Source organism: Gymnodraco acuticeps, unplaced genomic scaffold, assembly GCF_902827175.1.
Source record: "Gymnodraco acuticeps unplaced genomic scaffold, fGymAcu1.1, whole genome shotgun sequence".
NCBI classification, from domain to species: Eukaryota; Metazoa; Chordata; class Actinopteri; order Perciformes; family Bathydraconidae; genus Gymnodraco; species Gymnodraco acuticeps.
In genome coordinates, this window is record NW_022990026.1 from 898,147 (window position 1) to 911,492 (window position 13,346).

Below are 13,346 nucleotides of genomic sequence, written 5' to 3' on the forward strand. Positions count from 1 at the left end.
CAAAAGGCACAATAATAAACACATGGGATACAAAATATTACAGCAAAACATATGTTTCAAAAATAAGATCTTTTATCATTTATCACTCAGTTAATCTCATTCATCAAACACAAATTCTAAATCAGCTTACATCTCAAAGATTTACTTTAAGGCAATTACTTATTAAAACACAATTAGAATTTAGGATTATAAGAAATCAATTGAGGTATAAATTAGGATTATGAGAAATCCAATTGAGGTATAAATCAGAATCATGAGAGATCCAGCTAAGGTTCCTAATTTAAGGTATAAATTCACAGTGATGAATCGATCAATCTGTAATCTGTAAAGTTACAGTGTCCTCAATCTTTAACATTACTTTACGTTGACTTCATTACGCTTTATTCAAGAGTAAGGCATGATATTGAATTAATTACATTACTTCAACTATCAATCATTATGTCATTTCAAAATCTGAAGGGAAAACTAAACAATTCTCAAAATGTTTAACAATCTGAAAAGGAAGAATCAAACATTTTATTGTATAACAACCTGAAAAGGAAAAAATCAAAACATCTGTTCTTTATTCAGAGTGTCAACTGTAATCAATATCAAAACATCTGTTCTTTATTCAGCGTATCAACTGTAATCAATATTAGAAATATCTTATTGTTCAATACCTTATAAATCTGAAAATATCAATTAATTAATTTGTTTAGTATGAAAGTGTAATCTGATCTGACAAAATATATTTATCACCACTATTTAACACATATCTGTTCATTGGGAATACAAAAAGAATCATTAATTGTACATCTGTAATCATCTGGTCATTCAATTCAAATGTTATCTTTGTATCAGAGCTAGAAGAACATGTTTTCCTCCTCTCTTTATGACACAGAATATCTGGTGTGTAAAGGCATCCTGATACTGTAGATTAGCACTGAGGTGCTGATTGCCTCAAAACTCTTCTTCATCAGAGCGCCATAACTCAATTATCTGTAGATTAGCACTGAGGTGCTGATTGGCTCAAAACTCTTCTTCATCAGAGCGCCATATCTCAATCCCCCCCAATTGCTCTGCTTTTGTGGCTCAATTCAGTGAGCACTTTATGATCTCCCAGTGAAACAGAGGCTCATCTGTCTGTATTCCTTCTGCTATCTGCTTGAGAGCAGTGCACCTGCCTATTCCAAGTGGCACATCCAGATGCCCCCCCCCGTGATGGGAGAGGTTATGAAAACATCTGCTCCTCCAAGAAACATGGAACCTTGTATGAAGCCTCTGAAGCCATCGCTCGTCCTGCAGAGTTGTCTGCCTGAGCCCACCGAGCAGAAAGATGAAGAAGCATCCCATCTCATCAGAAAGTTGAAGATTAGAATCCTCTCATCTCGAACGACCTCCTTGCCCGTGGATAAATTGCTCTCTGCAGCCGGAGAGTGTGACCCTCTCTCTCTGACCCTTGGCCTTCAGAGCTGTCCTAGTTATTGGGTTAACACTTGATAGGGATGTTTTCCTGAGTGCAGACAACTCAAAGTAATGGATTAGCACATTATCATTCAATTACAAAAATAGGATAGGCCCCCTCAGAATGATTTGGGAGCCTTCCTAACACATGCACATTATAAATGTAAGGTTTGTGTTAGTCATTTAACATGCAAGAATCATATACTCATCAGTCCAAAGCAGAGACATTTTATTTTAAGTTAAAGGTGAGGTAGTCCCTGTGGAATAACCCTTTCTCAATGATTCTAAATGTTATATTAATTCACCATTTACCGTTTGATCAAGGATTAGTTTATCAGAAGTACATTTCCTCTTCCATAAAACATAGGTTTGAGAAATGAATATTCCAATATGAAATCAATTGCTCAATTGCTCAATATAATTTGACTCTTCCCTCTCTTTTCTTACATATTGTCACATATGAAATAATAACTTAGGAGTCTATTTAAGCATGGTATTGTCTATATAAGCTATTAATCGAGAAAACTCAGAGTCAGTATGCAACTCGCAAATATCTCTCCTCCTTCCTATCCCTCTCTTCCACATCTCCCTCTCATACTCACTTCCCCATCTCTTTCTCATCCCTCTCTCTTCTTCATCTCTTTCTTTACTCACTTCCCCATCTCTTTCTCTCTTACTTCTGTTAGATATGAAGTAAAAACACACAAGTCCATGTAAGCATCTGAGTTACCACTGAAAGCATGGCATAAATCAGTGGTTACCAAACGGTGTGCCGCGGCACACTGGTGTGCCGTGAGGCAAGTCCGGGTGTGCCGTGGGATTTTGTGACAACCATACGTTATTATTGCAATATACAACTACACAAAAATAATTATTTTTTAATTCACTATATCAGTGCTTTGTAGGTTTATATGTACGTAATCTGCGCGACTTGCGCGTCCACATCTCCACGTACAGTGCTGCATAAACATGGCTGAGTCAGCGATAACTCTCGAGGGGTGGAGGTATGCCCATTATTTTGAGTTCGTCCAAAGAATAGACAGGAATGTGACGGTGAGGTGCAAACTGTGTCCAGGCCAGCAGCTGTTATCCACTGCTGTAAACACCACGTGGTCAAACCTCAACACACACCTGCAAAGAACACATGCTAAGGTGAAGCTAACGCGCAGCTATTAGTTGTTTGTTTATATCACGCAGTCTGTTCTTCTTCTCTGTCTTCTGGTTGTTGCCTGTTTTGAATGACAAATACACACTACTGCCATGGATGTACAATAAGAACTAGATACAGCGTGGGAGGCGGGGCCTCATTCATTCCTATGAGAGCTGCTCATTAGCGCATGATGATAAAATGGCCCAACTTTTGAGAGAGTGAAACGTCACAGATTACCCAGCATGCCTGAGAAGTACCCGTATGTGCACTCATAGAGCATGCACAACTTTAACCAAAATGCTCGTTCACATCAAGCACGTCAATTTGCGTACACGTAACAGCACCGCGCGTTCATGACAGCATGGTAATGGATTGTTGTTATCATGGATTTGATATGAACGAGGCGGCAGTTAGCAGCTAGCGGCTAGCTAGTAATGATCTAGTGATATCGGTAATATTAACTCTATTTAATACAACATTTACGGTACAAGATTTAATCATACAGCCCATGTAGTATGACAATGAATTACAGCAAACATGTGCAATATATCCATTATTACAGCTCCGTGGGATGGCAGTAAGACGATATGGATCCGTTCCCATTGTGCATCCATGGGTAAAGATAAACGCAACTCACATAGGTTCCTCATACAGCATCTCTGTAAACTACGTGTATTCACTGAATTTTACTCTTTGCCTTTAACGGCTCGTTGTAGCTCCAATAGCTCCAGCCCCACCCTCCCTGTGAGCACAGTGTGCTCTGATTGGTCGGGAGACGTAACATGAACGTGCCGGGCTGCGCGGTCCCGTGGATTAGATGCGCGTTCATAATGCAGAGGGAAATAACTCTCAGAATAACGTTATTAACAATTTTTTTTACAACTTGAGGAACGGATGTTTTTTAATAAGGGCTATACAAGTGTTCATACTGGGTAGTTTATTTAGTTTAAAACAATTATCCAACGAGTTACAGACCACTCTTTCCCCATGTAAGTCAATGGGAAAAAGTGTTTCCGGGCCTGGCAACCAAACGGAAGTGTAGTACCGCCGTTTGGTCAGCACGAATATTTTCATCTGAGTCCGGCACACTTCCTGGGGGCTTGACTACCGCCGCCTGCTGGTAAGGAAAGTTATTGCCACTCACGCATGCGCAGTTTGTACGTGCTCGGCGAGTAAAGTAACGAGTAAAGTAACGAGTTACTTTATGTAGATAATAACAAAGTAGTGTAATATATTACTTTTTTTTTTTAGTAATACATTTATAATTTGTAATTTGTAGTTCAGGACCATGGACAATTCAGCTTCCTTGCATTGACAGTTGTCTGTGCTGAATTTCTGCTGAGTTTCCTTTGCCTAATTTTCTATTTTGTGACCTGTCTGGTGTAAATGAGTGTGTTGTTGCTTTGATGAAGCCTAATTTGATAAAGTTTCAAATTAATTTCGGAAATATTTCGTAATATAGTTGTCTTTGTCACATTTTATTTGGCATTTAGTAAATAATTATGCACATTTACAGATACTTTACATGATATGAGTGATAACACGTGTTATAAGGGCTATTTTTTCACAATAGGTGTGCCTTGAGATTTTTTTAAAAAATTTTTTTTTACTTGTCATTCTCTCTGGGTGCAGGAAATGGTGCCCATTCTCGGACCAAACCATTAATGTCATGTAGAGCAGCCATAGCATCTCTGTGACTGCACTCAGCCGAACTGTAGCAGGGTAGAGCTGGGTGACTCTTAGTGAAGCTGTCCAACGCCATTAGACAAAATGGAACCACGTGCTAACAAAAAGGACACAGGGTCATCAATGTCTCTCTTTACCATTGGCCTAATCATAAACAAATTAGTGGGAAAAATGTGGAACACTAATCCATCATGTGGAATGTTGAGTTAATGTAAATAATTAGTTATGGGTTGAAATCAAATTAACATTATCATTAGAACTAAAGTCAGTTAACAAATTGGACTTGCACAGATCAGTAATCAATACACCATTTTCCCAGCTCTGTGATGAAAACGATAACAAGCAGGGATGCAAACTTGTCATCTTTTGGGGAAATTTGCCGTTTTGAATCCAAAATAGGTCGTTTGTGTGATTCAATAAAATATTATTGGGGTATGGACAGGGTTGCTAACTTTGGGTACCTGGCTGGAGTGAGATTTTGATATCATGGGTTTAATTACACACATGCGCACGAAGTGACTGCTATCATGTCAGTAGCGGGACCTTAGCATATATTTAGGATATATATATATAATATATATATACAAATACACAATATTGGACACAGACTATAAAGGGCACACAGTTTCATTCACTAATGAAAGTCAAACACATGTTTGTTTCCACTGTTTTATTGTGTGCCTGTCGCGATAAGCAACTAATTGACTTTTTTGTGACTATTTGTGTTGGATAATCTATGGTAGGGCTAACCCATACAGTGGTGGGGCTCAAATCAGTATTTGAAATGTAATTACATACACGCTATATCGCCCCCTTGTCAGTGAAACGCCACGCGTGAGGTTTAGATTATTTCCCTGTCTCAATCCAAATTGAACTGTATGAAATAAAAAGGCACATTTGTGTTGTAGTAAATAAAAAGGGCGACCTGGAGGCAATCCTGCCATTTCCTCACAAGTGAAAGAGTTGACATGTTGAAAACCCAACCCCCGCTTGGGGTCTGGGGGGATTCTCCCCCAGGAGATTTTTTTGAAATACTAACATAAAATACACATTCTCTCTTTAGAGGAAAAAATAAATCCATCTATTACTACACGACATATTTAAATGAAGCTGAACCTGCTGCTCCTCGGGAAGAGGCTGTGTGAACTAGAAAATGCATTTCTTGCAGAAAATGCGTGCGAATGCTGTAAACTGTGAACATTTATGGCTGAATTTAGCTGAAAATGCAGAAAAAGCTGAATATGTTATTAGCTGAATGGTAGCTGCTTTTAGCTAAAAAAATGCAGAAAAAGCTGAATATTTAAAAGAAAAGGTTTAAAAAAGGTATAAACAACAACATGTATAGCCTTGATGTCCTGAAATAGCTGAATAATGTAATAGTTGAATGGGTTATGCAGCTGAAAATAGGCTGAAGGAGTTAAATATCAGATGTAAGTAGTAGTGAATGAATTTGTATTAAGATGAGAAAAGAAAGTAAAAAGGCTTGGGAAACTTTTGAACTAACTTGATGGTGAATGATCTGTCGCCATGGCAACGGCATTTGATGACATCCCATAATACTCTTAGATGTGTTGATGGCTGCATTGTTACCAAACCTGTGAAGTTTTGGGCCATTTCGAGTATTTTCACTGAAGTTATGAGAAAACCGTGTTTCATGGTGAGCATTGTGTTGCCATGGCAACGGCATTTGAAGAAATCTCAAAACTGTCACGTAGATGTCTTCACGGCTGGACTGTTACGGCCCGTCCACACAGCAGCTTTTGGCGATTTGTCCACCGCTTCCAGCGCGTCTCCGCCCATTAACTTTGAATGGGGATGACGTCACTTTCCCTCGCTTGTCGCCGAACTGCATTGTGGGGGGGCGAGGCGAAGATTTCCAGGATTTCCAGGATGTTCAGGATTCAAAAGTTGAACAATGTTCAACTTTTGAGGCTGAGCTGGAAGCGACAGCCAATCAGATCCGTTTATGCAAATCTGACATTTCAAGCGCTAGCCAATCAAACCGCGTGCAAGCTGGGAGAACCAGACCCGCAGTTCATTTCCTCATATTCCAAACGAGAAATTACGGTAGCAAATCACCCGGTTCTTTACGACCAGACTATTTACCGGGATACAAACCGGAGGAACCAGGCATGGAGGGAGGTGGCAGAGACAGTGGGTGAAACTGGTAGGTTTTCGCCTGTTTGGGGAGTTTATATATATATATATATTGCTCGCATAAAATCCCCGTTTTTTTTTGCTTTGTATGTCGGGGGCGGGAGATTCATGTGATTGGTTGTTGGTCGTGTTGCTCGCAAAAAATCCCCAAGCTGTCAGACACGCCCAGCTCCTAGATTTTCAAGATTTGTTCAAAGCTGCTGTGTGGACGGGCCGTTAGCACACATGTGAAGTTTGCGCACTCTTTGAACATTTGCATAGGAGTTATAGTGACATCATATTTTATGGCGAGGGATGCGTTTCCATGGAAACGGCATATGGTGAGATCTCAGATTTGGCGTAGAGCTCTTGAGGCATGGACCGGTGATATACAAGTGAAGATTGGGGGACGATTGGACAGTGTCGATTTGACTTACAGCCTCATCGTGTTTCATGGCGAGTGGTCTGTCGCCATGGCGATGACACCCCATACTACGCTTAGATGCATTGATGGCTGCATCGTTATCAAACCTGTGAAGTTCTGGGCTGTTTGGAGTATTTTCACTGAAGCTTTGAGAAAACCGTGTTTCAAGGCGAGCATTGTGTTGCCATGGCAACGGCATTTGGAGAAATCTCAAGACTGTCCCGAATCGTCTTCACAGCTGGACTGTTGAAGTCTGCTGCATGGCAGTTGGAGTGATGACATCATCGTGTTCCATTACACAGGTGTTTATATTTGAACTAACGAGCTCTGTAGAGATCACAGGTTTCCATTGTTCTGAATGAGAGATGAACCTCTTACATGTGAACGTTTTGTGGAAGAACCGTAACAGATATCTGTGAAATTTCAAAACGTGAAGCATGTCAAGGAAGTTGAGTATCTGAAGTGTAATTGTTGTGTAGTTTTGGGTTAATAATGTGGCCTTTTTGGCAGTTTAACTAAAGGTGTGCGGCTGCTACCGTGAGGAAATATCTGCCTGAAATTACAATGGGCTTCAATGGAGGAATGTTGAACGTTTTTGTCACTTAATGCCCTCAAGAGGCATTTTCTTTAATATTTTTTCTTATTTTTTCTTTATTTTCCAAGCTAGGAGAGGTTTTCCTACGTTTTCCATGAAAAAATATGTCTGAGGAGTGTAGGGTTTGGGAAGTAGGGCAAGTTTAAAACATTTTTGGGGGAGAATTTTGAGCTGTCCTGCACTCTGTTTTGAGATCAAAGCACTCTAGAGTTAATGAGCTGCTCCATCCACTCTAATGTAAACATCTTAAAAATGCCTCTCTACCAAGCTTCAAACTAAATTCAATATCTCAAAAAGTTGAAAAGATATCAAAATTATTTTATACAAGTTTTATAGCTGAAGGTATTGTGATCATTTGAAAGTTGGAATGAAGTGTCTGGCTGAAATTATGTGGAAGGAGATGCATTTGGCGCAAAGTGTAGGAAAACAGGATTTGAAGGCATCTCCCATTGACTTCAATGTTAAAAAAATAGTTTAAAAAGCTGAATATTTCAAAAAGTATAAAATATTTTGAAAAAGTTGAAGGTTTCCCATCGATTCCTGAACAGGCTGAATAGTTTAATATTTGAATGGTTTCTGTAGCCGAAAGTAAGCTGAAGTTATGGAGAGCTAAAGTATTGGCTGATTTGAAGGCTCTTCCCATTGACTTCAATGTTAAAAAAAGAGTTTAAAAAGCTGAATATTTCAAAAAGTATAACATATTTTGAAAAAGTTGAAGGTTTCCCATCGATTCCTGAACAGGCTGAATAGTTTAATATTTGAATGGTTTCTGTAGCTGAAAATAAGCTGAAGTTATGGAGAGCTAAAGTATTGGCTGATTTGAAGGCTCTTCCCATTGACTTCAATGTTAAAAAAAGAGTGTAAAAAGCTGAATATTTCAAAAAGTATAACATATTTTGAAAAAGTTGAAGGTTTCCCATCGATTGCTGAACAGGCTGAATAGTTTAATATTTGAATGGTTTCTGTAGCTGAAAATAAGCTGAAGTTATGGAAAGCCAAAGTATTGGCTGAAATAATAATAATAACTAGAAAATGCATTTCTTGCAGAAAATGCGTGCGAATGCTGTAAACTGTGAACATTTATGGCTGAATTTAGCTGAAAATGCAGAAAAAGCTGAATATGTTATTAGCTGAATGGTAGCTGCTTTTAGCTAAAAAAATGCAGAAAAAGCTGAATATTTAAAAGAAAAGGTTTAAAAAAGGTATAAACAACAACATGTATAGCCTTGATGTCCTGAAATAGCTGAATAATGTAATAGTTGAATGGGTTCTGCAGCTGAAAATAGGCTGAAGGAGTTAAATATCAGATGTAAGTAGTAGTGAATTAATTTGTATTAAGATGAGAAAAGAAAGTAAAAAGGCTTGGGAAACTTTTGAACTAACTTGATGGTGAATGATCTGTCGCCATGGCAACGGCATTTGATGACATCCCATAATACTCTTAGATGTGTTGATGGCTGCATTGTTACCAAACCTGTGAAGTTTTGGGCCATTTCGAGTATTTTCACTGAAGTTATGAGAAAACCGTGTTTCATGGTGAGCATTGTGTTGCCATGGCAACGACATTTGAAGAAATCTCAAAACTGTCACGTAGATGTCTTCACGGCTGGACTGTTACGGCCCGTCCACACAGCAGCTTTTGGCGATTTGTCCACCGCTTCCAGCGCGTCTCCGCCCATTGACTTTGAATGGGGATGACGTCACTTTCCCTCGCTTGTCGCCGAACTGCATTGTGGGGGGGCGAGGCGAAGATTTCCAGGATTTCCAGGATGTTCAGGATTCCAAAGTTGAACAATGTTCAACTTTTGAGGCTGAGCTGGAAGCGACAGCCAATCAGATCCGTTTATGCAAATCTGACATTTCAAGCGCTAGCCAATCAAACCGCGTGTAAGCTGGGAGAACCAGACCCGCAGTTCATTTCCTCATATTCCAAACGAGAAATTACGGTAGCAAATCACCCGGTTCTTTACGACCAGACTATTTACCGGGATACAAACCGGAGGAACCAGGCATGGAGGGAGGTGGCAGAGACAGTGGGTGAAACTGGTAGGTTTTCGCCTGTTTGGGGAGTTTATATATATATATATATTGCTCGCATAAAAATCCCCGTTTTTTTTTGCTTTGTATGTCGGGGGCGGGAGATTCATGTGATTGGTTGTTGGTCGTGTTGCTCGCAAAAAATCCCCAAGCTGTCAGACACGCCCAGCTCCTAGATTTTCAAGATTTGTTCAAAGCTGCTGTGTGGACGGGCCGTTAGCACACATGTGAAGTTTGCGCACTCTTTGAACATTTGCATAGGAGTTATAGTGACATCATATTTTATGGCGAGGGATGCGTTTCCATGGAAACGGCATATGGTGAGATCTCAGATTTGGCGTAGAGCTGTGGAGGCATGGACCGGTGATATACAAGTGAAGATTAGGGGACGATTGGACCGTGTCCATTGGACTTATAGCGACATCAAGTTGTATGGCGAGGGATGCGTTTCCATGGAAACGGCATATGGTGAGATCTCAGATTTGGCGTAGAGCTCTTGAGGCATGGACCGGTGATATACAAGTGAAGATTGGGGGACGATTGGACAGTGTCGATTTGACTTACAGCCTCATCGTGTTTCATGGCGAGTGGTCTGTCGCCATGGCGATGACACCCCATACTACGCTTAGATGCATTGATGGCTGCATCTTTATCAAACCTGTGAAGTTCTGGGCTGTTTGGAGTATTTTCACTGAAGCTATGAGAAAACCGTGTTTCAAGGCGAGCATTGTGTTGCCATGGCAACGGCATTTGGAGAAATCTCAAGACTGTCCCGAATCGTCTTCACAGCTGGACTGTTGAAGTCTGCTGCGTGGCAGTTGGAGTGATGACATCATCGTGTTCCATTACACAGGTGTTTATATTTGAACTAACGAGCTCTGTAGAGATCACAGGTTTCCATTGTTCTGAATGAGAGATGAACCTCTTACATGTGAACGTTTTGTGGAAGAACCGTAACAGATATCTGTGAAATTTCAAAACGTGAAGCATGTCAAGGAAGTTGAGTATCTGAAGTGTAATTGTTGTGTAGTTTTGGGTTAATAATGTGGCCTTTTTGGCAGTTTAACTAAAGGTGTGCGGCTGCTACCGTGAGGAAATATCTGCCTGAAATTACAATGGGCTTCAATGGAGGAATGTTGAACGTTTTTGTCACTTAATGCCCTCAAGAGGCATTTTCTTTAATATTTTTTCTTATTTTTTCTTTATTTTACAAGCTAGGAGAGGTTTTCCTACGTTTTCCATGAAAAAATATGTCTGAGGAGTGTAGGGTTTGGGAAGTATGGCAAGTTTAAAACATTTTTGGGGGAGAATTTTGAGCTGTCCTGCACTCTGTTTTGAGATCAAAGCACTCTAGAGTTAATGAGCTGCTCCATCCACTCTAATGTTAAAATCTTAAAAATGCCTCTCTACCAAGCTCCAAACTAAATTCAATATCTCAAAAAGTTGAAAAGATATCAAAATTATTTTATACAAGTTTTATAGCTGAAGGTATTGTGATCATTTGAAAGTTGGAATGAAGTGTCTGGCTGAAATTATGTGGAAGGAGATGCATTTGGCGCAAAGTGTAGGAAAACAGGATTTGAAGGCATCTCCCATTGACTTCAATGTTAAAAAAAGAGTTTAAAAAGCTGAATATTTCAAAAAGTATGAAATATTTTGAAAAAGTTGAAGGTTTCCCATCGATTCCTGAACAGGCTGAATAGTTTAATATTTGAATGGTTTCTGTAGCCGAAAGTAAGCTGAAGTTATGGAGAGCTAAAGTATTGGCTGATTTGAAGGCTCTTCCCATTGACTTCAATGTTAAAAAAAGAGCTTAAAAAGCTGAATATTTCAAAAAGTATAACATATTTTGAAAAAGTTGAAGGTTTCCCATCGATTCCTGAACAGGCTGAATAGTTTAATATTTGAATGGTTTCTGTAGCTGAAAATAAGCTGAAGTTATGGAAAGCCAAAGTATTGGCTGATTTGAAGGCTCTTCCCATTGACTTCAATGTTAAAAAAAGAGTGTAAAAAGCTGAATATTTCAAAAAGTATAACATATTTTGAAAAAGTTGAAGGTTTCCCATCGATTCCTGAACAGGCTGAATAGTTTAATATTTGAATGGTTTCTGTAGCTGAAAATAAGCTGAAGTTATGGAAAGCCAAAATATTGGCTGAAATAATAATAATAACTAGAAAATGCATTTCTTGCAGAAAATGCGTGCGAATGCTGTAAACTGTGAACATTTATGGCTGAATTTAGCTGAAAATGCAGAAAAAGCTGAATATGTTATTAGCTGAATGGTAGCTGCTTTTAGCTAAAAAAATGCAGAAAAAGCTGAATATTTAAAAGAAAAGGTTTAAAAAAGGTATAAACAACAACATGTATAGCCTTGATGTCCTGAAATAGCTGAATAATGTAATAGTTGAATGGGTTATGCAGCTGAAAATAGGCTGAAGGAGTTAAATATCAGATGTAAGTAGTAGTGAATTAATTTGTATTAAGATGAGAAAAGAAAGTAAAAAGGCTTGGGAAACTTTTGAACTAACTTGATGGTGAATGATCTGTCGCCATGGCAACGGCATTTGATGACATCCCATAATACTCTTAGATGTGTTGATGGCTGCATTGTTACCAAACCTGTGAAGTTTTGGGCCATTTCGAGTATTTTCACTGAAGTTATGAGAAAACCGTGTTTCATGGTGAGCATTGTGTTGCCATGGCAACGGCATTTGAAGAAATCTCAAAACTGTCACGTAGATGTCTTCACGGCTGGACTGTTACGGCCCGTCCACACAGCAGCTTTTGGCGATTTGTCCACCGCTTCCAGCGCGTCTCCGCCCATTGACTTTGAATGGGGATGACGTCACTTTCCCTCGCTTGTCGCCGAACTGCATTGTGGGGGGGCGAGGCGAAGATTTCCAGGATTTCCAGGATGTTCAGGATTCCAAAGTTGAACAATGTTCAACTTTTGAGGCTGAGCTGGAAGCGACAGCCAATCAGATCCGTTTATGCAAATCTGACATTTCAAGCGCTAGCCAATCAAACCGCGTGCAAGCTGGGAGAACCAGACCCGCAGTTCATTTCCTCATATTCCAAACGAGAAATTACGGTAGCAAATCACCCGGTTCTTTACGACCAGACTATTTACCGGGATACAAACCGGAGGAACCAGGCATGGAGGGAGGTGGCAGAGACAGTGGGTGAAACTGGTAGGTTTTCGCCTGTTTGGGGAGTTTATATATATATATATATATTGCTCGCATAAAATCCCCGTTTTTTTTTGCTTTGTATGTCGGGGGCGGGAGATTCATGTGATTGGTTGTTGGTCGTGTTGCTCGCAAAAAATCCCCAAGCTGTCAGACACGCCCAGCTCCTAGATTTTCAAGATTTGTTCAAAGCTGCTGTGTGGACGGGCCGTTAGCACACATGTGAAGTTTGCGCACTCTTTGAACATTTGCATAGGAGTTATAGTGACATCATATTTTATTGCGAGGGATGCGTTTCCATGGAAACGGCATATGGTGAGATCTCAGATTTGGCGTAGAGCTGTGGAGGCATGGACCGGTGATATACAAGTGAAGATTGGGGGACGATTGGACCGTGTCCATTGGACTTATAGCGACATCAAGTTGTATGGCGAGGGATGCGTTTCCATGGAAACGGCATATGGTGAGATCTCAGATTTGGCGTAGAGCTCTTGAGGCATGGACCGGTGATATACAAGTGAAGATTGGGGGACGATTGGACAGTGTCGATTTGACTTACAGCCTCATCGTGTTTCATGGCGAGTGGTCTGTCGCCATGGCGATGACACCCCATACTACGCTTAGATGCATTGATGGCTGCATCTTTATCAAACCTGTGAAGTTCTGGGCTGTTTGGAGTATTTTCA